This window comes from Oncorhynchus masou, chromosome 19 (assembly GCF_036934945.1).
Source record: "Oncorhynchus masou masou isolate Uvic2021 chromosome 19, UVic_Omas_1.1, whole genome shotgun sequence".
Classification (NCBI taxonomy): domain Eukaryota; kingdom Metazoa; phylum Chordata; class Actinopteri; order Salmoniformes; family Salmonidae; genus Oncorhynchus; species Oncorhynchus masou.
The window spans coordinates 35,166,780-35,192,598 of record NC_088230.1 but is presented as its reverse complement, the minus strand read 5'-3'; the positions used below and the strand labels follow the sequence as shown (position 1 = coordinate 35,192,598).

Genomic DNA, 25,819 nt, shown 5'->3' with positions numbered 1-25,819 from the left:
AGGTAATAAATAGAGACAGGGGAGACAGAGGGGTGAGGTAATAAATAGAGACAGGGGAGACAGAGGGGTGAGGTAACAAATAGATATTAGAAAGTCTTCCAGACTATCTGTTACTTTATCTCTTTCTCTCATTCTATCTCTCTCTGCTGCTCTCTTAGACAGGGGCAGTTGGGTGAAAAGAGGACAGACAGAGAGAGAGAGAGGGGAGCAGAATGAGGAAGAGAGAGCGAGAGGAAGAGAAGGGCATAGGGGGAGAGAGAGAGAGAGAAACACTGCAGAGCCACATAGCAGTGATCTGTCACGGTCTGATAAATGATTAATCTATTTCATATTTCAGCGACACTCCAGCTCGGTTCACAGTCCTCTTCCACTGTGTTTCTCTCTCTCTCTCATTCTCTCTCTCATTCATACTACCATGAATCTATTACCAAGAGTGACACTCACACTACCAGGAATCTGTTACCTAGAGAGACACTCACACTACCAGGAATCTGTTACCTAGAGAGACACTCACACTACCAGGAATCTGTTACCTAGAGACTCACACTACCAGGAATCTGTTACCTAGAGACTCACACTACCAGGAATCTGTTACCTAGAGAGACACTCACACTACCAGGAATCTGTTACCTAGAGACTCACACTACCAGGAATCTGTTACCTAGAGAGACACTCACACTACCAGGAATCTGTTACCTAGAGAGACTCACACTACCAGGAATCTGTTACCTAGAGACACTCACACTACCAGGAATCTGTTACCTAGAGACACTCACACTACCAGGAATCTGTTACCTAGAGAGACACTCACACTACCAGGAATCTGTTACCTAGAGACACTCACACTACCAGGAATCTGTTACCTAGAGAGACACTCATACTACCAGGAATCTGTTACCTAGAGACACTCACACTACCAGGAATCTGTTACCTAGAGAGACACTCACACTACCAGGAATCTGTTACCTAGAGACACTCACACTACCAGGAATCTGTTACCTAGAGAGACACACACTACCAGGAATCTGTTACCTAGAGAGACACTCACACTACCAGGAATCTGTTACCTAGAGAGACACACACTACCAGGAATCTGTTACCTAGAGACACTCACACTACCAGGAATCTGTTACCTAGAGAGACACTCACAGTACCAGGAATCTGTTACCTAGAGACACTCACAGTACCAGGAATCTGTTACCTAGAGAAACTCACACTACCAGGAATCTGTTACCTAGAGAGACACACACTACCAGGAATCTGTTACCTAGAGAGACTCACTACCAGGAATCTGTTACCTAGAGAGACACACACTACCAGGAATCTGTTACCTAGAGACACTCACACTACCAGGAAACTGTTACCTAGAGAGACACTCACACTACCAGGAATCTGTTTCCTGGTGAGAGAGTCACACTACTGGAATCTGTTACCTAGAGAGACACTCACACTACCAGGAATCTGTTACCTAGAGAGACTCACACTACCAGGAATCTGTTACCTAGAGAGACACTCACACTACCAGGAATCTGTTACCTAAGAGACACTCACACTACCAGGAATCTGTTACCTAGTGAGACAAACACTACAGGAATCTGTTACCTAGAGAGACACTCACACTACAGGAATCTGTTACCTAGAGAGTACTCACAGTACCAGGAATCTGTTACCTAGAGACACTCACACTACCAGGAATCTGTTACCTAGAGACACTCACACTACCAGAATCTGTTACCTAGAGACACTCACAGTACCAGGAATCTGTTACCTAGAGAGACACTCACACTACCAGGAATCTGTTACCTAGAGAGACACTCACACTATCACAGGAATCTGTTACCTAGAGAGACACTCACACTACCAGGAATCTGTTACCTAGAGACTCTGTAGAAGGGAATCTGTTACCCTAGAGACACTCACACTACCAGGAATCTGTTACCTAGAGACACTCACACTACCAGGAATCTGTTACCTAGAGAGACACTCACACTACCAGGAATCTGTTACCTAGAGACACTCACACTACCAGGAATCTGTTACCTAGAGACACTCACACTACCAGGAATCTGTTACCTAGAATGACACTTACACTACCAGGAATCTGTTACCTAGAGACTCTGTACCAGGAATCTGTTACCTAGAGAGACACTCTTGCTACCAGGAATCTGTTACCTAGAGAGACACTCACACTACCAGGAATCTGTTACCTAGAGAGACACTCACACTACCAGGGCATCTGTTACCTAGAGAGAACACTACCAGGAATCTGTTACCTAGAGAGACACTCACACTCCAGGAATCTGTTACCTAGAGAGACTCACACTTGCAGGAATCTGTTACCTAGAGAGACACACACTACCAGGAATCTGTTACCTAGAGACTCACACTACCAGGAATCTGTTACCAAGAGACACTCATGGGAATCTGTTACCTAGAGTGGCACTCACACTACCAGGAATCTGTTACCTAGAGAGACACTCACACTACCAGGAATCTGTTACCTAGAGACACTCACACTACCAGGAATCTGTTACCTAGAGAGACACTCACACTACCAGGAATCTGTTACCTAGAACACTCACACTACCAGGAATCTGTTACCTAGATGCAAGTCAGTCGGGCGTAAAGTCACTTACTGTAACATCTTGCCTTCACTAGCATCCTATTAAAGCAGAGCTGAGGAACAACACAGGGTCTGTAGGCTACACATAACAGTGGGTCCATCTGTACCGTTGAGAGCGAGTCAATATTCCCCAGAAGAGTTTCTTGGTGAGCAGCAGTTCTTCCTCTGAGGCCATGCCAGCAGCTCCCCAGCCCCGAGGAAGACAGTAGTACTTCCAGCTCTGCTCATAGTGTTCAGTCAACAGCTGGAGGAAACACAAAGAGACAACAGTTGACTAGTGTTGACAAACCCTCAGGTCCCCTCGATGATAGATATAGCAGCTCAGTGCTGATGTAAACCAGGGTAATGATATGGGATCTTACCCTGAGCTGTGCATCTTCAGTACTCTGTATTAGAGAATGGGATGAACCCTGACAGCTTGCATCTTTAAACAGTTCCTCTGTGAGAATGGGATCACAAACTGTTCTTTTGGTCATTCTTGCATCACACGGAGAAGGGGATATCTTACCCTGAGTGGCATCTTGCAGTACTCTGTGAGAATGGGATCTTACCCTGAGTGGCATCTTGCAGTACTCTGTGAGAATGGGATCTTACCCTGAGTGGCATCTTGCAGTACTCTGTGAGAATGGGATCTTACCCTGAGTGGCATCTTGCAGTACTCTGTGAGAATGGGATCTTACCCTGAGTGGCATCTTGCAGTACTCTGTGAGAATGGGATCTTACCCTGAGTGGCATCTTGCAGTACTCTGTGAGAATGGGATCTTACCCTGAGTGGCATCTTGCAGTACTCTGTGAGAATGGGATCTTACCCTGAGTGGCATCTTACAGTACTCTGTGAGAATGGGATCTTACCCTGAGTGGCATCTTGCAGTACTCTGTGAGAATGGGATCTTACCCTGAGTGGCATCTTGCAGTACTCTGTGAGAATGGGATCTTACCCTGAGTGGCATCTTGCAGTACTCTGTGAGAATGGGATCTTACCCTGAGTGGCATCTTGCAGTACTCTGCGAGAATGGGATCTTACCCTGAGTGGCATCTTGCAGTACTCTGTGAGAATGGGATCTTACCCTGAGTGGCATCTTGCAGTACTCTGTGAGAATGGGATCTTACCCTGAGTGGCATCATGCAGTACTCTGTGAGAATGGGATCTTACCCTGAGTGGCATCTTGCAGTACTCTGTCAGCAGGGGAACATCGAACACCAGACGTCTCAGCAGCTGCTGCATCATGGAAGGGCGTAGGTGTCTGTAGGGCAGCAGGGGGAAGAGAGAGCTGTGATTGACACACAGTCAAATACAAACATATCTCAGGTTGGAATATAAGGCTCTAACTAGGGTTGAAAGTGTCAGTAACTTTTACAAAATTCCCAGTTGGAAGATTCCCAGCATCAGGGACTAAGCCCTGAATACTCCGACTTCGACTGGAAAAACATTTTTTTTGTGAAAGCTCTGCTATAAAGCTACCACAGTTACAGATTGGTTGGTCATTGTCATAACAACACCACAGTTACAGATTGGTTGGTCATTGTCATGACAACACCACAGTTACAAATTGGTTGGTCATTGTCATGACAACACCACAGTTACAGATTGGTTGGTCATTGTCATGACAACACCAACGTTACAGATTGGTTGGTCATTGTCATGACAACACCACAGTTACAGATTGGTTGGTCATTGTCATGACAACACCGCAGCTACAGATTGGCTGATCGTTGTCATGACAACACAACAGTTACAGCAGAGCCCAGGGCATCAACAGAGCCTTAGAGGTTTATAACATGGTGCTAGTCTGTGTTAGTTCTTACTTGCAGATGGCAAGCAGACACTCCTCGATAGAGTCTCTCTGGGCCTTGGTGAGGGAGCGTCCCTTGGACAGCCGATAGATAGTGTGGAGGGTAGAGTCGATGAGCGCCGCGTAGTGCTCCGTGCCCGAGAAGTGGCCAGCACACCTGGTCAGCAGGGGAAGCAGGGCCGAACCAATGTACCTGTTCATGGCCAGAGCTGTCTCTGTGGTGCTTAGCACATCCTACAGGCCAGAGGACAGGCAGACATGTTAGTGAATGACAGTGGATAGACCAGAGGTCAACAGACAGACATGTTAGTGAATGACAGTGGATAGACAGACATGTCAGTGAATGACAGTCAACAGACAGACATGTTAGTGAATGACAGTGGATAGACCAGAGGTCAACAGACAGACATGTCAGTGAATGACAGTGGATAGACCAGAGGTCAACAGACAGACATGTTAGTGAATGACAGTGGATAGACCAGAGGTCAACAGACAGACATGTTAGTGAATGACAGTGGATAGACCAGAGGTCAACCCCAACACTTGACCTCTTGACTCCTTGGTTGTTTCATGCTGAGTTTCTCCCTAAAGCATCACTACAATGTAACTATAATCCTCACAAACCACTGATTCTGGACATCTACAGGCTGTAATAGGTTTTTATTTTTATTTTATTTTAAAAAACTATTTTTTTTATCTTGTCAGCTTGGGGATTCGATCTAGCAAACTTTCGGTTACTAGTCCAACGCTCTAAACCACTTGGCCACCTGCCCCTAAACCACTAGGCTACCTGCCTCTAAACTACTAGGCTACCTGCCTCTAAACCACTAGGCTACCTGCCTCTAAACCACTAGGCTACCTTCCTCTAAACCACTAGGCTACCTGCCTCTAAAGCACTAGGCTACCTGCCTCTAAAGCACTAGGCTACCTGCCTCTAAACCACTAGGCTACCTGCCTCTAAACCCACTAGGCTACCTGCCTCTAACCACTAGGCTACCTGCCTCTAAAACACATTAGGCTACCTTCCTCTAAACCACTAGGCTACCTGCCTCTAAACCACTAGGCTACCTGCCTCTAAACCACTAGGCTAACTGCCTCTAAACCATCTCGGCTATGCCTCTAAACCACTAGGCTACCTGCCTCAAAAGACTAGTTCTTCCACCTTCCTTAACATTATCCCTAGGCTACCTGCCTCTAAACCACAGGCATTGCCTCTAAACCACTGTGGCCACCTGCCCCTAAACCATTAGGCTCCCTGCCTCTAAACTACTAGGCTACCTGCCTCTAAACCACTAGGCTACCTGCCCCAAGGACCACTGGGCTGGGACCTGCCTCTAAACCACTAAGGCTACCTGCCTAAACCAACTAGGCTATCTGCCTCTAAAGCACTTTTCTTGCCTCTAAATCCACTTGAGGCTTGACCTGCCTCCACAACCACTAGGCTACCTGCCTCTAAACTAGGCTACCATGGATTCAAAGCACTGATTCCTTCCTCTAAACCACTAGGCTATTTGCCTCTAAACCACTAGGCTACCTGCCTCTGATTAAACCACTAGGCTAACTGCCTCTAAACCACATACAAGAGGCCTTAAACCACTATGGCTACCTCCCTGAATGAACTAGATGCTATTGATTGGTTGATTGACTATGGCTGTTTGCCTCTTTTCCACTAGGCTACCTGACCAACTAAACCACTAGGCTACCTGTCCTCCCCAACCTAGCAGGTTCCAACATAGACTAACTGACCCGGTTCAGATTAACAACTATTCATTAGAGCTGGGCTGAAAGAAAAGCCTGACTGACTGACAACTCTCTGACTGACCAACGACTGGTGACTGACTAACCACTGTTACACAACAATTAGAGAGAATCTGGCATGACAAGACACAACCATGAATCACTGGACTGACTTCTGGTTCACTGTGTGTTAGACATTACTCCCTGAGGTTCACTGACCTCTGACTGACTGGTTCAGCAGGCATTGAGATAAATGGGGACTGTCAGCTGACTGGTTCACTGACTGACTGACTGGTTCACTCCCTCCTGACTGACTCCCTCCCTGACTGACTGAAGGTTCACTGACTGACTGGTTCCACTGACTGATTGACTGGTCTCCCATGGCTGGTTCACAGTTTCCTGCCAGCTGACTGACTGGTTCCCCCACAGGACCAGATGACTGGGACTGAACTGTTCACTAACTTGTTCACTGACTGACTAAACTGAACTAAGGTTTATCAAACAGACTTTTCTTGTTTTGATGGATCCACATTGAGCTTGAATGACTGGATCACTGACTGACTGACTGATTGGTCTCACATTGATCCACATTGAACTTGATTAACATGGATTCACATTGAACCCATTCCACTTGGACAAGGAAGCTCTGGTCCTCCAATATTTACCCACACGACTCAGCAACTCTGTTACTGTGGTCATTAGAGACCTTTGATAAACATGTTGGCTTACACATACAAGAGGTTATTACAAGCTATGGAGAGGATGAATGAATAGATGTATTGATTGGTTGATTGATATGTGAATGTTTGCTGTGTTTTCTCATTGACTGACTGACTGACCACATGTCTGGCTCTGTCACACTACTGAGGAAGAGACTGAGGTAGAGGAGACTCTCTCTACTCACCATGTCCACTGGTAGAATACTGACTGGTTCACTGACTGACTGACTGACTGACTGACTGACTGGTTCACTGACTGACTGACTGGTTCACTGACTGACTGACTGGTTCACTAACTGACTGACTGGTTCACTGACTGATTGACTGACTGGTTCACTAACTGGTTCACTGACTGACTGACTGACTGGTTCACTGACTGACTGACTGACTGGTTCACTGAAGACTGACTGACTGACTGGTTCACTGACTGACTGACTGGTTCATTCTACTGACTAACTGTTCACTAACTGACTAACTGTTCACTGACTGACTGATGGGCACTGACTGACTGACTGAATGACTGGTTCACTGACTGACTGACTGAATGACTGGTTCACTGACTGACTGACTGATTGGTCTCTTCTACTCACCGTGTCCAGGGAAGCAGAGGCACGGAGGTCAGGCAGGAAGCCCACCTCCAACAGGTGTAGCAGGAAGCTCTGGTCCTCCACGCCGTACACACGATCCAGGAACAACACCATTGGGGCCTTGTGGTCCGGACAGAAACTAGCCGACATGTCTGGCTCTGTCACACTACCATCTGGGGGTGGAGGAGGAGGAGGAGGAGGAAGAGGAGGAAGAGGAGGAGAGGAGGAGGAGGAGGAGGAGCAGGAGGAGGAGGTATAGGAGGAGGAGGTATAGGAGGAGGAAGAGGAGGAGGAGGTAGAGAAAGAGGAAGAGGTAGAGGAGGAGGAGGAAGAGGAGGTAGAGAAGGAGGAAGAGGTAGAGGAGGAGGTAGAAGAGGAGGAGGATGAGGAAGGGAAGGAGGAAAAGGTAGAGGAGGAAGAGGAAGAGGTAGAAAAGGAGGAAGAGGTAGAAGAGGAGGAGGAGGACGAAGAAGGGAGGTAGAGAAGCCAGGCGGAAGAGGTAGAGGAGGAGGTTTTGGGCCAGGAGAGACTACCAGGGGAGGCTGTTGTTTTGAGGAAGAGGTAGAGACTAAAATCCAACCAAAATTTTGGGCCAGGCGTTAAGGATACCAGGGAGGCTGTTCTGGGCCATAGAACCAATACATTCTACTGAGTAATATGTTTTGGGCCATGTTCACTGGGTCCTACCAGGGAGGCTTTGTTTTGGGCCATGGGCATCTTGAGACTGGAATACTGATGATGCCAACCAGGTCTGTAGAGGAACCAGGGAGCTGTTGATTTGGGCCGGATACGCAAGGCCTCGCCTTTACCCTTGTTTTGGGCCATCAGCTGAGACTACCAGGGAAGCTGTTGTTTTGGGCCAGGGACTGAGACTACCAGGGAAGCTGTTGTTTTGGGCCAGAGAGAGTTGTTTTGGGCCAGGAGTCTCAGAGACTACCAGGGAGGCTGAGAGGGAGAGCGTCTCACTGAGACTACCAGGGAGAGAGTTGTTTTGGGCCAGGCGTCTCACTGAGAGAGAGGGAGGCTGTTGTTTTGGGCCAGGCGTCTCATGGACTACCAGGGGGAGTTGTTTTGGGCCAGGCGTCTCAGAGACTACCAGGGAGGCTGTTGTTTTGGAAAGGGGTCTCAGAGACTACCAGGGAGAACAAGAGAGATTAGGCGTTAATGATAAGGGAGGCTGTTGTTTTGGGCCAGGCGTCTCACTCTACCAGGGAGGCTGTTGTTTTGGGGCCTCACTGAGCGTCTCACTGAGACTACTCAGGAGGCTGTTGTTTTTGGGCCAGGGAGGCTGTTGTTTTGGGCCAGGTGTCTCACTGAGACTACCAGGGAGGCTGTTGTTTTGGGCCAGGCGTCTCACTGAGACTACCAGGGAGGCTGTTGTTTTGGGCCAGGCGTCTCACTGAGACTACCAGGGAGGCTGTTGTTTTGGGCCAGGCGTCTCACTGAGACTACCAGGGATGCTGTTGTTTTGGGCCAGGCGTCTCACTGAGACTACCAGGGAGGAATAAAGGATCAATAATAATGATGTCACTCAACATGCATCTCCGGAGCGCAGCGTCCCAGCAGGTCAATGAGTGCAGAGTAGAAGGACATGATGGCGTTCCCAGTATGGACCACTTCTTCCTCTTCCTCCTCACCAGACCTGGAAGCAGAGAGGGATGTGGAGGTCTCACTGGTCACGGTCAAAAAAACAAAACACCCCTGGCAACACCTTAATGCCAGAGCGTAGGTGTTCAACTAAATGCCTGTCCTCGTGTGACTTTAAGTTCAGCAAAACAAAAGCCCTTCAACATTAGCTAGTGAATCCCTGAGGCGATATACAGTGTTATGTTCATTAGAATGAATAGAGGCCTTGTGGTAAAGACATTGTATCTTGTTGAACGGGAGTCGTTACCCAGTAGGTTCTCCTTCAGCTGTAGAGGGCAGGTCCAGAGCAGGGTCCTCTGATATCTTAATGGCTTCCAACATGGCCGCCAGCAGGCCGTTGCCCCCCTCTCCCCTCAGAGCGGGACCAAAACACTCGGGACGCCTGATCAGCAGTTTCACCACCGTGTTAGAGTTCTCCTCCACACTCTCACCTGGAGGGAGGGAGGGAGGGAGGGAGGGAGAGAGGGAGGTAAGGAGTGGGAGAGATAATAAGTTGATGATATATGTTAAACGGCCAATTCCTTATCCACTTCATGCTCAGAGCATAGCTAGAGATAAAAACTCCTCTCTCTGGCTCCCTCTCTGTCTCTCTCTCTCTCTCTCTCTCTGTCTCTCTCTGTGTCTCTCTCTCTCTCTCTCTGTCTCTCTCTCTCTCTGTCTCTCTCTCTGTCTCTCTCTGTCTCTCTCTCTGTCTCTCTCTCTCTGTCTCTCTCTCTGTCTCTCTCTCTCTAACGTACCGTTGCTGAAGACAGCGAAGCGGAGGAAAGACAGATATCTCTCTCCTTCTATGGGGTTCCAGCCAATGTCAGGGTATCCTTTAGCCAGCAGCATGGCACAGCTCTGCAGCCCACAACCTGCCAAGTAGGTCACCACCTACGGAACACACACCTGAGTGAGTCCATGCTGAATGTTTTAATGCACTCATCACTCAAGAGTTAGTCATGCCCGAGTCAGGGACTGACACTCCAGCCTGCCTGTTCAAGTTGAACAAATGTGATGTGACATGTAGTAGAGGGGTAGCTGGGTATTATGTGATGTGACATGTAGTAGAGGGGTAGCTGGGTATTATGTGATGTGACATGTAGTAGAGGGGTAGCTGGGTATTATGTGATGTGACATGTAGTAGAGGGGTAGCTGGGTATTATGTGATGTGACATGCAGTAGAGGGTAACTAGGTATTATGTGATGTGACATGTAGTAGAGGGGTAGCTGGGTATTATGTGATGTGACATGTAGTAGAGGGGTAGCTGGGTATTATGTGATGTGACATGTAGTAGAGGGGTAGCTGGGTATTATGTGATGTGATATGTAGTAGAGGGGTAGCTAGGTATTATGTGATGTGACATGTAGTAGAGGGGTAGCTGGGTATTATGTGATGTGATATGTAGTAGAGGGGTAGCTGGGTATTATGTGATGTGACATGTAGTAGAGGGGCAGCTGGGTATTATGTGATGTGACATGTAGTAGAGGGGTAGCTGGGTATTATGTGATGTGACATGTAGTAGAGGGGTAGCTGGGTATTATGTGATGTGACATGCAGTAGAGGGGCAGCTGGGTATTATGTGATGTGATATGCAGTAGAGGGGTAGCTGGGTATTATGTGATGTGATATGTAGTAGAGGGGTGGCTGGGTATTATGTGATGTGACATGCAGTAGAGGGGCAGCTGGGTATTATGTGATGTGATATGCAGTAGAGGGGTAGCTGGGTATTATGTGATGTGACATGCAGTAGAGGGGCAGCTGGGTATTATGTGATGTGATGTGACATGCAGTAGAGGGGTGGCTGGGTATTATGTGATGTGACATGTAGTAGAGGGGCAGCTGGGTATTATGTGATGTGACATGTAGTAGAGGGGTAGCTGGGTATTATGTGATGTGACATGCAGTAGAGGGGTAGCTGGGTATTATGTGATGTGACATGCAGTAGAGGGGTAGCTGGGTATTATGTGATGTGATGTGACATGTAGTAGAGGGGTAGCTGGGTATTATGTGATGTGATGTGATATGTAGTAGAGGGGTAGTTGGGTATTATGTGATGTGATATGTAGTAGAGGGGTAGCTGGGTATTATGTGATGTGATGTGACATGTAGTAGAGGGGCAGCTGGGTATTATGTGATGTGACATGTAGTAGAGGGGTAGCTGGGTATTATGTGATGTGATGTGATGTGATATGCAGTAGAGGGGTAGCTGGGTATTATGTGATGTGACATGTAGTAGAGGGGTAGCTGGGTATTATGTGATGTGACATGTAGTAGAGGGGTAGCTGGGTATTATGTGATGTGACATGTAGTAGAGGGGTAGCTGGGTATTATGTGATGTGATGTGATATGTAGTAGAGGGGTAGTTGGGTATTATGTGATGTGATGTGATATGTAGTAGAGGGGTAGCTGGGTATTATGTGATGTGATGTGACATGTAGTAGAGGGGCAGCTGGGTATTATGTGATGTGACATGTAGTAGAGGGGTAGCTGGGTATTATGTGATGTGATGTGATGTGATATGCAGTAGAGGGGTAGCTGGGTATTATGTGATGTGACATGTAGTAGAGGGGTAGCTGGGTATTATGTGATGTGACATGTAGTAGAGGGGTAGCTGGGTATTATGTGATGTGACATGTAGTAGAGGGGTAGCTGGGTATTATGTGATGTGACATGTAGTAGAGGGGTAGCTGGGTATTATGTGATGTGATATGTAGTAGAGGAGTAGCTGGGTATTATGTGATGTGACATGTAGTAGAGGGGTAGCTGGGTATTATGTGATGTGACATGCAGTAGAGGGGCAGCTGGGTATTATGTGATGTGATATGCAGTAGAGGGGTAGCTGGGTATTATGTGATGTGATATGTAGTAGAGGGGTGGCTGGGTATTATGTGATGTGACATGCAGTAGAGGGGCAGCTGGGTATTATGTGATGTGATATGCAGTAGAGGGGTAGCTGGGTATTATGTGATGTGACATGCAGTAGAGGGGCAGCTGGGTATTATGTGATGTGATGTGACATGCAGTAGAGGGGTGGCTGGGTATTATGTGATGTGACATGTAGTAGAGGGGCAGCTGGGTATTATGTGATGTGACATGTAGTAGAGGGGTAGCTGGGTATTATGTGATGTGACATGCAGTAGAGGGGTAGCTGGGTATTATGTGATGTGACATGCAGTAGAGGGGTAGCTGGGTATTATGTGATGTGATGTGACATGTAGTAGAGGGGTAGCTGGGTATTATGTGATGTGATGTGATATGTAGTAGAGGGGTAGTTGGGTATTATGTGATGTGATGTGATATGTAGTAGAGGGGTAGCTGGGTATTATGTGATGTGACATGTAGTAGAGGGGCAGCTGGGTATTATGTGATGTGACATGTAGTAGAGGGGTAGCTGGGTATTATGTGATGTGATGTGATGTGATATGCAGTAGAGGGGTAGCTGGGTATTATGTGATGTGACATGCAGTAGAGGGGTAGCTGGGTATTATGTGATGTGACATGTAGTAGAGGGGTAGCTGGGTATTATGTGATGTGATATGCAGTAGAGGGGTAGCTGGGTATTATGTGATGTGACATGTAGTAGAGGGGTAGCTGGGTATCATGTGATGTGACATGTAGTAGAGGGGCAGCTGGGTATCATGTGATGTGACATGTAGTAGAGGGGCAGCTGGGTATCATGTGATGTGACATGTAGTAGAGGGGCAGCTGGGTATCATGTGATGTGACATGTAGTAGAGGGGTAGCTGGGTATTATGTGATGTGATGTGATATGTAGTAGAGGGGTAGCTGGGTATTATGTGATGTGACATGTAGTAGAGGGGTAGCTGGGTATTATGTGATGTGACATGTAGTAGAGGGGTAGCTGGGTATTATGTGATGTGATATGCAGTAGAGGGGTAGCTGGGTATTATGTGATGTGACATGTAGTAGAGGGGTAGCTGGGTATTATGTGATGTGACATGTAGTAGAGGGGTAGCTGGGTATCATGTGATGTGACATGTAGTAGAGGGGTAGCTGGGTATTATGTGATGTGATGTGATATGCAGTAGAGGGGTAGCTGGGTATTATGTGATGTGACATGCAGTAGAGGGGTAGCTGGGTATTATGTGATGTGACATGTAGTAGAGGGGTAGCTGGGTATTATGTGATGTGACATGTAGTAGAGGGGTAGCTGGGTATTATGTGATGTGATGTGATATGCAGTAGAGGGGTAGCTGGGTATTATGTGATGTGACATGCAGTAGAGGGGTAGCTGGGTATTATGTGATGTGACATGTAGTAGAGGGGTAGCCGGGTATTATGTGATGTGACATGTAGTAGAGGGGTAGCTGGGTATTATGTGATGTGACATGCAGTAGAGGGGTAGCTGGGTATTATGTGATGTGACATGTAGTAGAGGGGTAGCTGGGTATTATGTGATGTGACATGTAGTAGAGGGGTAGCTGGGTATTATGTGATGTGACATGTAGTAGAGGGGTAGCTGGGTATTATGTGATGTGACATGTAGTAGAGGGGTAGCTGGGTATTATGTGATGTGATATGTAGTAGAGGAGTAGCTGGGTATTATGTGATGTGACATGTAGTAGAGGGGTAGCTGGGTATTATGTGATGTGACATGCAGTAGAGGGGCAGCTGGGTATTATGTGATGTGATATGCAGTAGAGGGGTAGCTGGGTATTATGTGATGTGATATGTAGTAGAGGGGTGGCTGGGTATTATGTGATGTGACATGCAGTAGAGGGGCAGCTGGGTATTATGTGATGTGATATGCAGTAGAGGGGTAGCTGGGTATTATGTGATGTGACATGCAGTAGAGGGGCAGCTGGGTATTATGTGATGTGATGTGACATGCAGTAGAGGGGTGGCTGGGTATTATGTGATGTGACATGTAGTAGAGGGGCAGCTGGGTATTATGTGATGTGACATGTAGTAGAGGGGTAGCTGGGTATTATGTGATGTGACATGCAGTAGAGGGGTAGCTGGGTATTATGTGATGTGACATGCAGTAGGGGGTAGCTGGGTATTATGTGATGTGATGTGACATGTAGTAGAGGGGTAGCTGGGTATTATGTGATGTGATGTGATATGTAGTAGAGGGGTAGTTGGGTATTATGTGATGTGATGTGATATGTAGTAGAGGGGTAGCTGGGTATTATGTGATGTGACATGTAGTAGAGGGGCAGCTGGGTATTATGTGATGTGACATGTAGTAGAGGGGTAGCTGGGTATTATGTGATGTGATGTGATGTGATATGCAGTAGAGGGGTAGCTGGGTATTATGTGATGTGACATGCAGTAGAGGGGTAGCTGGGTATTATGTGATGTGACATGTAGTAGAGGGGTAGCTGGGTATTATGTGATGTGATATGCAGTAGAGGGGTAGCTGGGTATTATGTGATGTGACATGTAGTAGAGGGGTAGCTGGGTATCATGTGATGTGACGTGTAGTAGAGGGGCAGCTGGGTATCATGTGATGTGACATGTAGTAGAGGGGCAGCTGGGTATCATGTGATGTGACATGTAGTAGAGGGGCAGCTGGGTATCATGTGATGTGACATGTAGTAGAGGGGTAGCTGGGTATTATGTGATGTGATGTGATATGTAGTAGAGGGGTAGCTGGGTATTATGTGATGTGACATGTAGTAGAGGGGTAGCTGGGTATTATGTGATGTGACATGTAGTAGAGGGGTAGCTGGGAATTATGTGATGTGATGTGATATGCAGTAGAGGGGTAGCTGGGTATTATGTGATGTGACATGTAGTAGAGGGGTAGCTGGGTATTATGTGATGTGACATGTAGTAGAGGGGTAGCTGGGTATCATGTGATGTGACATGTAGTAGAGGGGTAGCTGGGTATTATGTGATGTGATGTGATATGCAGTAGAGGGGTAGCTGGGTATTATGTGATGTGACATGCAGTAGAGGGGTAGCTGGGTATTATGTGATGTGACATGTAGTAGAGGGGTAGCTGGGTATTATGTGATGTGACATGTAGTAGAGGGGTAGCTGGGTATTATGTGATGTGATGTGATATGCAGTAGAGGGGTAGCTGGGTATTATGTGATGTGACATGCAGTAGAGGGGTAGCTGGGTATTATGTGATGTGACATGTAGTAGAGGGGTAGCCGGGTATTATGTGATGTGACATGTAGTAGAGGGGTAGCTGGGTATTATGTGATGTGACATGCAGTAGAGGGGTAGCTGGGTATTATGTGATGTGACATGTAGTAGAGGGGTAGCTGGGTATTATGTGATGTGACATGTAGTAGAGGGGTAGCTGGGTATTATGTGATGTGACATGTAGTAGAGGGGTAGCTGGGTATTATGTGATGTGATGTGACATGCAGTAGAGGGGTAGCTGGGTATTATGTGATGTGATATGCAGTAGAGGGGTAGCTGGGTATTATGTGATGTGGCATGTAGTAGAGTGGTAGCTGGGTATTATGTGATGTGACATGCAGTAGAGGGGTAGCTGGGTATTATGTGATGTGACATGCAGTAGAGGGGTAGCTGGGTATTATGTGATGTGACATGTAGTAGAGGGGTAGCTGGGTATTATGTGATGTGACATGTAGTAGAGGGGTAGCTGGGTATTATGTGATGTGATGTGATATGCAGTAGAGGGGTAGCTGGGTATTATGTGATGTGACATGTAGTAGAGGGGTAGCTGGGTATTATGTGATGTGACATGTAGTAGAGGGGTAGCTGGGTATCATGTGATGTGACATGTAGTAGAGGGGTAGCTGGGTATTATGTGATGTGATGTGATATGCAGTAGAGGGGTAGCTGGGTATTATGTGATGTGACATGCAGTAGAGGGGTAGCTGGGTATTATGTGATGTGACATGTAGTAGAGGGGTAGCTGGGTATTATGTGATGTGACATGTAGTAGAGGGGTAGCTGGGTATTATGTGATGTGATGTGATATGCAGTAGAGGGGTAGCTGGGTATTATGTGATGTGACATGCAGTAGAGGGGTAGCTGGGTATTATGTGATGTGACATGTAGTAGAGGGGTAGCCGGGTATTATGTGATGTGACATGTAGTAGAGGGGTAGCTGGGTATTATGTGATGTGACATGCAGTAGAGGGGTAGCTGGGTATTATGTGATGTGACATGTAGTAGAGGGGTAGCTGGGTATTATGTGATGTGACATGTAGTAGAGGGGTAGCTGGGTATTATGTGATGTGACATGTAGTAGAGGGGTAGCTGGGTATTATGTGATGTGATGTGACATGCAGTAGAGGGGTAGCTGGGTATTATGTGATGTGATATGCAGTAGAGGGGTAGCTGGGTATTATGTGATGTGGCATGTAGTAGAGTGGTAGCTGGGTATTATGTGATGTGACATGCAGTAGAGGGGTAGCTGGGTATTATGTGATGTGACATGCAGTAGAGGGGTAGCTGGGTATTATGTGATGTGACATGTAGTAGAGGGGTAGCTGGGTATTATGTGATGTGACATGTAGTAGAGGGGTAGCTGGGTATTATGTGATGTGATATGTAGTAGAGGGGTAGCTGGGTATTATGTGATGTGACATGTAGTAGAGGGGTAGCTGGGTATTATGTGATGTGACATGTAGTAGAGGGGTAGCTGGGTATTATGTGATGTGATATGTAGTAGAGGGGTAGCTGGGTATTATGTGATGTGATATGTAGTAGAGGGGTAGCTGGGTATTATGTGATGTGACATGTAGTAGAGGGGTAGCTGGGTATTATGTGATGTGACATGTAGTAGAGGGGTAGCTGGGTATTATGTGATGTGATATGTAGTAGAGGGGTAGCTGGGTATTATGTGATGTGACATGTAGTAGAGGGGTAGCTGGGTATTATGTGATGTGATATGTAGTAGAGGGGTAGCTGGGTATTATGTGATGTGACATGTAGTAGAGGGGTAGCTGGGTATTATGTGATGTGACATGTAGTAGAGGGGTAGCTGGGTATTATGTGATGTGATATGTAGTAGAGGGGTAGCTGGGTATTATGTGATGTGACATGTAGTAGAGGGGTAGCTGGGTATTATGTGATGTGATATGCAGTAGAGGGGTAGCTGGGTATTATGTGATGTGACATGCAGTGATAGGAGATGTGTGTGCGTCTAATCTTCTCAAGGTCAGGATGTGTATTATATAATGGGGCAGAGTGACAGACAGCGTGTCTCCTACCTTCTCAAGGTCAGGCTCCTCCAGAGCGAGGGCCAGGCTGTTGTTGTTATTATATAATGGGGCAGAGTGACAGACAGCGTGTCTCCTACCTTCTCAAGGTCAGGCTCCTCCAGAGCGAGGGCCACGCTGTTGTTGTTATTATATAATGGGGCAGAGTGACAGACAGCGTGTCTCCTACCTTCTCAAGGTCAGGCTCCTCCAGAGCGAGGGCCACGCTGTTGTTGTTATTATATAATGGGGCAGAGTGACAGACAGCGTGTCTCCTACCTTCTCAAGGTCAGGCTCCTCCAGAGCGAGGGCCAGGCTGTTGTTGTTATTATATAATGGGGCAGAGTGACAGACAGCGTGTCTCCTACCTTCTCAAGGTCAGGCTCCTCCAGAGCGAGGGCCAGGCTGTTGTTGTTATTATATAATGGGGCAGAGTGACAGACAGCGTGTCTCCTACCTTCTCAAGGTCAGGCTCCTCCAGAGCGAGGGCCAGGCTGTTGTTGTTATTATATAATGGGGCAGAGTGACAGACAGCGTGTCTCCTACCTTCTCAAGGTCAGGCTCCTCCAGAGCGAGGGCCAGGCTGTTGTTGTTATTATATAATGGGGCAGAGTGACAGACAGCGTGTCTCCTACCTTCTCAAGGTCAGGCTCCTCCAGAGCGAGGGCCAGGCTGTTGTTGTTATTATATAATGGGGCAGAGTGACAGACAGCGTGTCTCCTACCTTCTCAAGGTCAGGCTCCTCCAGAGCGAGGGCCAGGCTGTTGTTGTTATTATATAATGGGGCAGAGTGACAGACAGCGTGTCTCCTACCTTCTCAAGGTCAGGCTCCTCCAGAGCGAGGGCCAGGCTGTTGTTGTTATTATATAATGGGGCAGAGTGACAGACAGCGTGTCTCCTACCTTCTCAAGGTCAGGCTCCTCCAGAGCGAGGGCCAGGCTGTTGTTGTTATTATATAATGGGGCAGAGTGACAGACAGCGTGTCTCCTACCTTCTCAAGGTCAGGCTCCTCCAGAGCGAGGGCCAGGCTGTTGTTGTTATTATATAATGGGGCAGAGTGACAGACAGCGTGTCTCCTACCTTCTCAAGGTCAGGCTCCTCCAGAGCGAGGGCCAGGCTGTTGTTGTTATTATATAATGGGGCAGAGTGACAGACAGCGTGTCTCCTACCTTCTCAAGGTCAGGCTCCTCCAGAGCGAGGGCCACGCTGTTGTTGTTATTATATAATGGGGCAGAGTGACAGACAGCGTGTCTCCTACCTTCTCAAGGTCAGGCTCCTCCAGAGCGAGGGCCAGGCTGTTGTTGTTATTATATAATGGGGCAGAGTGACAGACAGCGTGTCTCCTACCTTCTCAAGGTCAGGCTCCTCCAGAGCGAGGGCCACGCTGTTGTTGTTATTATATAATGGGGCAGAGTGACAGACAGCGTGTCTCCTACCTTCTCAAGGTCAGGCTCCTCCAGAGCGAGGGCCAGGCTGTTGTTGTTATTATATAATGGGGCAGAGTGACAGACAGCGTGTCTCCTACCTTCTCAAGGTCAGGCTCCTCCAGAGCGAGGGCCAGGCTGTTGTTGTTATTATATAATGGGGCAGAGTGACAGACAGCGTGTCTCCTACCTTCTCAAGGTCAGGCTCCTCCAGAGCGAGGGCCAGGCTGTTGTTGTTATTATATAATGGGGCAGAGTGACAGACAGCGTGTCTCCTACCTTCTCAAGGTCAGGCTCCTCCAGAGCGAGGGCCACGCTGTTGTTGTTATTATATAATAGGGCAGAGTGACAGACAGCGTGTCTCCTACCTTCTCAAGGTCAGGCTCCTCCAGAGCGAGGGCCAGGCTGTTGTTGTTATTATATAATGGGGCAGAGTGACAGACAGCGTGTCTCCTACCTTCTCAAGGTCAGGCTCCTCCAGAGCGAGGGCCAGGCTGTTGTTGTTATTATATAATGGGGCAGAGTGACAGACAGCGTGTCTCCTACCTTCTCAAGGTCAGGCTCCTCCAGAGCGAGGGCCAGGCTGTTGTTGTTATTATATAATGGGGCAGAGTGACAGACAGCGTGTCTCCTACCTTCTCAAGGTCAGGCTCCTCCAGAGCGAGGGCCAGGCTGTTGTTGTTATTATATAATGGGGCAGAGTGACAGACAGCGTGTCTCCTACCTTCTCAAGGTCAGGCTCCTCCAGAGCGAGGGCCAGGCTGTTGTTGTTATTATATAATGGGGCAGAGTGACAGACAGCGTGTCTCCTACCTTCTCAAGGTCAGGCTCCTCCAGAGCGAGGGCCAGGCTGTTGTTGTTATTATATAATGGGGCAGAGTGACAGACAGCGTGTCTCCTACCTTCTCAAGGTCAGGCTCCTCCAGAGCGAGGGCCAGGCTGTTGTTGTTATTATATAATGGGGCAGAGTGACAGACAGCGTGTCTCCTACCTTCTCAAGGTCAGGCTCCTCCAGAGCGAGGGCCAGGCTGTTGTTGTTATTATATAATGGGGCAGAGTGACAGACAGCGTGTCTCCTACCTTCTCAAGGTCAGGCTCCTCCAGAGCGAGGGCCAGGCTGTTGTTGTTATTATATAATGGGGCAGAGTGACAGACAGCGTGTCTCCTACCTTCTCAAGGTCAGGCTCCTCCAGAGCGAGGGCCAGGCTGTTGTTGTTATTATATAATGGGGCAGAGTGACAGACAGCGTGTCTCCTCCTTCTCAAGGTCAGGCTCCTCCAGAGCGAGGGCCAGGCTGTTGTTGTTATTATATAATGGGGCAGAGTGACAGACAGCGTGTCTCCTACCTTCTCAAGGTCAGGCTCCTCCAGAGCGAGGGCCAGGCTGTTGTTGTCCATCACTGAAGACGCTGCTACGTCCAGGGGAGTAGAACCCCTCATGGCTGGGGAGGCTGGGGGAGAAACACATCAACACAACGGTCCAAATAGTTCCACACGAGTCACTGATTCAACTACAACCATGCATCTTGGGTAGAGAAGATATTTCCTTGTGTCTGAAATATCAGACACGCAGGCATCAGACCATCCTGGGAACCTTGAGTGTCTAAGCTGTGATTGTGGTAGTATGGTCATAATTACTCCTGTATGCAAACTCTCCCTTACTACCAGCAGGGGGCAGTGTCTCCACATCTCCCAATACCCAAACTTCTCTCCCCCTCTCCCTCCCTCCCTCCCTCCCTCCCTCCCTCCCTCCCTCCCTCCCTCCCTCCCTCCCTCCCTCCCTCCCTCCCTACCCACCCAGTCCCGGAGCTGTTCTCCAGTAGGCTGCTGGGGTCCCCCTCCATCCCTCCCTCCCTCTCTACCCACCCTCCCTCCCACCCTCCCTCCCTCCCTCCCTCCCTCCCTCCCTACCCACCCAGTCCGACGGAGCTGTTCTCCAGGAGATAACTCAGATGGTCGAACATGGCCTTCTGGTTCTGTCGGCTGATACGACAGAAGTAACACAGGAACCGACAGCAACTGGCAACCATCTTTGGAAACGCTATCTCCTGTAGGAGAAATGGAAAACGGTTGTGACATTTAAATATATTATTAATATATCACATGACATCACATAAAAAATATCACATACATCAAATATATTGTAGTAGACTGATTTATTTATTTATTTTTTTAGATTTGTCCAAGAGAATTACCAAGATGGATATCGTGTTAGTTTGAGATTGACAGATCTCAAGTGAGAACTATGACCTAAGTGGGTATGGAGCTTGCTTGTGTCATGTTACTGAATCAAAAACAGCTGCTGAAATGATCATTGACAACAAGACAGTCTGTCAGTAAGAACTGTACATCTGACACACACACACACTGACACACACACACACACACACACACACACACACACACACACACACACACACACACACACACACACACACACACACACACACACACGGCACTGGAAGTGACTGGAACATACCAGATGTTGGCCAAACCGTGTAGGAATCAATGTTACTGTTACTGACTAATGAGATTGCCAAGCAGACACGTTTCAATCATACCCCAGTCTTCCAGCACCCCCGTAAAAGGACTGGCATGAGGACTGGCATAGTACTCTACTCCCCACTTCACTCTACCTGACCTGTACCCCCCCCAACCATCTCCTGCCCTACATCTCCCCCACTCCTCTACTCCCCACCTCACTCTACCTGACCTGTACCCCCCCAACCCTCTCCTGCCCTACGTCTCTCCCACTCCTCTACTCCCCACCTCTCCCTAATCTCCCCTCCTCCTCTCTCTAGCCTCCCTAGCCCTTACAACCCCTGAACCTACAATTCCCTCTCTGGTTACTGAGTGGTTAGTTGTTGGTAGGATCCCTTATGGGTAGAATCTCTGGTAGGATCCCTTCTTGGGGAGGATCCCAGGTAGGATTCCTAATGGGAAGGATCCCTGGCAGTATCTCTGGTAGGATCCCTTGTTGGGAGGATCCTTTGTTGGTACAGTAGGACCCCTGGTAGGATCCTTTGTTGGTACAGTAGAACCCCTGGTAGGATCCCTTGTTGGGGAGGATACCTGGTAGGATCCCTTGTTTGTATAGTAGGACCCCTGGTAGGATCCCTTGTTGGGTACGATCCCTGGTACAATCCCTTGTTGGTACAGTAGAACCCCTGGTAGGATCCCTTGTTGGGTATGATCCCTGGTAGGATCCCTTGTTGGTACAGTAGAACCCCTGGTAGCATCCCTTGTTGGAAACGATCCCTGTTAGAATCCCTTGTTGGAGAGGATCCCTGGTAGAATCACTTGTTGGGGAGGATCACTAGGAGAATCCCTTGTTGGTACAGTAGAACCCCTGGTAGGATCCCTTGTTAGGAGGATCCCTGGTAGGATCTCTTGTTAGGTACAATCCCTTGTTGGTACAGTAGAACCCCTGGTAGGATCCCTTGTTGGGAGGATCCCTGGTAAGATCCCTTGTTGGGGAGGATCACTGGGAGGATCCCTTGTTGGTACAGTAGAACCCCTGGTAGGATCCCTTGTTGGGGAGGATACCTGGTAGGATCCCTTGTTTGTATAGTAGGACCCATGGTAGGATCCCTTGTTGGGTACGATCCCTGGTAGGATCCCTTGTTGGTACAGTAGAACCCCTGGTAGGATCCCTTGTTGGGAGATCCCTGGTAGGATCCCTTGTTGGTACAGTAGAACCCCTGGTAGGATCCCTTGTTGGGAGGATCCCTGGTAGGATCCCTTGTTTGTATAGTAGGACCCCTGGTAGCATCCCTTGTTGGAGAGGATCCCTGGTAGAATCACTTGTTGGGGAGGATCACTAGGAGGATCCCTTGTTGGTACAGTAGAACCCCTGGTAGGATCCCTTGTTAGGTACAATCCCTTGTTGGTACAGTAGAACCCCTGGTAGGATCCCTTGTTGGGAGGATCCCTGGTAAGATCCCTTGTTGGGGAGGATCACTGGGAGGATCCCTTGTTGGTACAGTAGAACCCCTGGTAGGATCCCTTGTTGGGAGGATCCCTGGTAGGATCCCTTGTTGGGAGGATCCCTGGTAGGATCCCTTGTTTTTGGAGGATCACTGGGAGGATCCCTTGTTGGGAGGATCCCTGTTGGGGAGGATCACTGGGAGGATCCCTTGTTGGTACAGTAGAACCCCTGGTAGGATCCCTTGTTGGGAGGATCCCTGGGAGGATCCCTGGTAGGATCCCTTGTTGGGAGGATCCCTGGTAGGATCCCTTGTTGGGAGGATCCCTGGTAGGATCCCTTGTTTTTGGAGGATCACTGGGAGGATCCCTTGTTGGGAGGATCCCTGGTAGGATCCCTTGTTGGGGAGGATCACTGGGAGGATCCCTTGTTGGTACAGTAGAACCCCTAGCAGGATCCCTTGTTGGAGAGGATCCCTGGCAGGATCCCTTGTTGGGAGGATCCCTGGTAGGATCCCTTGTTGGGAGGATCCCTGGTAGGATCCCTTGTTGGGAGGATCCCTGGTAGGATCCCTTGTTGGGAGGATCCCTGGGAGGATCCCTTGTTGGTACAGTAGAACCCCTGGTAGGATCCCTTGTTGGGAGGATCCCCGGTAGGATCCCTTGTTGGGAGGATCCCCGGTAGGATCCCTTGTTGGGAGGATCCCCGGTAGGATCCCTTGTTGGGAGGATCCCTGGTAGGATCCCTTGTTGGGAGGATCCCCGGTAGGATCCCTTGTTGGGAGGATCCCTGGTAGGATCCCTTGTTGGGAGGATCCCTGGTAGGATCCCTTGTTTTTGGAGGATCACTGGGAGGATCCCTTGTTGGGAGGATCCCTGGTAGGATCCCTTGTTGGGAGGATCCCCGGTAGGATCCCTTGTTGGGAGGATCACCAGTAGGATCCCTTGTTGGGAGGATCCCTGGTAGGATCCCTTGTTGGGAGGATCCCTGGTAGGATCCCTTGTTGGAGAGGATCCCTGTTAGAATCACTTGTTTTTGGAGGATCACTGGGAGGATCCCTTGTTGGTACAGTAGAACCCCTGGTAGGATCCCTTGTTGGGAGGATCCCTGGTAGGATCCCTTGTTGGGAGGATCCCTGGTAGGATCCCTTGTTGGGAGGATCCCCGGTAGGATCCTTTGTTGGGAGGATCCCTGGTAGGATCCCTTGTTGGTACAGTAGAACCCCTGGTAGGATCCCTTGTTGGGAGGATCCCTGGTAGGATCCCTTGTTGGGAGGATCCCTGGTAGGATCCCTTGTTGGGAGGATCCCTGGTAGGATCCCTTGTTGGGAGGATCCCTGGTAGGATCCCTTGTAACAGATGAATTTTCCTGGCACCTGCTTTACATTACAGGTAGTCCTTACAGCACAGCGCCTGTATGGCTGTTTACAGCAGAGCTACTTGGATCTACTTGGATCCTACCCAAACATATAGCAGTCTTATTACACAACCTAAATACATTTAAAAATATATATTTCCTAAAAGATGCTTTTTCTAACCTGCAAAGCAAGGGGTCATTAAAGAGTTTAAAACCGATGGAGAACTGTGTGCCGAAACATCAGTGGTGACTCACCACAAGGAGAGAAGAGTGAAACTTCTATCTATATGTTTTATAAAGTCCAGTACCTGTGACTTGTCTCCTCCCAGCACGTTAACCATCACCTCCATGACAGTCTCATGCATCCCCAGAACCCTCATCAGGTTGGGGTGCTGGTAGAACACCTTGTTGTTCATGATGTCACTGTAAACACAGAGGGGTCAAAGGTTAGAGATATAAAGGTAATTGTATGTGGAGCCAGACATGCTGTAGTTCATTATCTCAGCTAACAGCTGTTTGATGAATTGTAGTTAACCTTTATTTAAACCGGGAAAAGACCCCTGAGTTAGAAACCTTTTTGTCGAGGGGGGGGGGCCCTGGAATTAAAGAAGATTAAACAGCAACCTCGTTTGTGAATAGATAACATACAGTAATATCAGAGACAGTGCAGTGTGAAGATGGGCAGAAACTGCTTCTCCAATGGAAATCCCAGATCATACTTGTAGGCGTTGTCATGGAGATGTTGGCTAGCTAACCTCACGCGTCATTGGGTCTAACGGGCGCCGAACTGCGCGTGTGCAGAGCCGTCAAATGAAAAGGCTTTTCGATATAAAGTTTGTTTTCTTTTACTCAAATTAAAACGTCTGTCAGTTGCGCGAGGTTGGAGTAATAACATGTTCAACTACTTCAGACATCGGCTCAAATCAAGCTTGTGTCTTTACATTTCTAGAAAATTAACAACTAACGAAGAATGTTTCACTTGTCAAACCCCAAACTACGGCCTGGTCCGATTGGTCTGTTTCGCAAGAGTTACCAGAAGCCTCTGGGCTTAGAAACTCTGTGCTAATATCACACCCACGCAAGCAAGTGCACACACAGGAGTAATCTCTCACCCCAGTCCGTCGATCATCAGTTTCTCCTCTTCTTTCCCCATGCGTACAGAGAACACACACACACTTTCCCTCTCCCTCTCACCCCAGTCCGTCGATCATCAGTTTCTCCTCTTCTTTCCCCATGCGTACAGAGAACACACACACACTTTCCCTCTCACCCCAGTCCGTCGATCATCAGTTTCTCCTCTTCTTTCCCCATGCGTACAGAGAACACACGCACACTTTCCCTCTCCCTCTCACCCCAGTCCGTCGATCATCAGTTTCTCCTCTTCTTTCCCCATGCGTACAGAGAACACACACACACTTTCCCTCTCCCTCTCACCCCAGTCCGTCGATCATCAGTTTCTCCTCTTCTTTCCCCATGCGTACAGAGAACACACACACACTTTCCCTCTCCCTCTCACCCCAGTCCGTCGATCATCAGTTTCTCCTCTTCTTTCCCCATGCGTACAGAGAACACACACACACTTTCCCTCTCCCTCTCACCCCAGTCCGTCGATCATCAGTTTCTCCTCTTCTTTCCCCATGCGTACAGACAGCAGTGATCTGATCTGGCCCAGAGAGGCCAGGAGGTTGACACAGTCCTGTACTGACACAGCAGAGATGGTGTAACCTGGTAATGGTAAGAGACTAAAGTTAAACTGGACAGTCCTGTACTGACACAGCAGAGATGGTGTAACCTGGTAATGGTAAGAGACTATAGTTAAACTGGACAGTTCTATACTGACACAGCAGAGATGGTGTAACCTGGTACAAGTAAT

The 25,819-nt window shown here is 48.4% G+C and overlaps 1 pseudogene; it reads right to left on the bottom strand.

Moving 5' to 3' along the window:
- Positions 1-25,819, bottom strand: part of LOC135506227 (ryanodine receptor 3-like) — a 250,423-nt pseudogene that overhangs the window by 77,878 nt on the left and 146,726 nt on the right.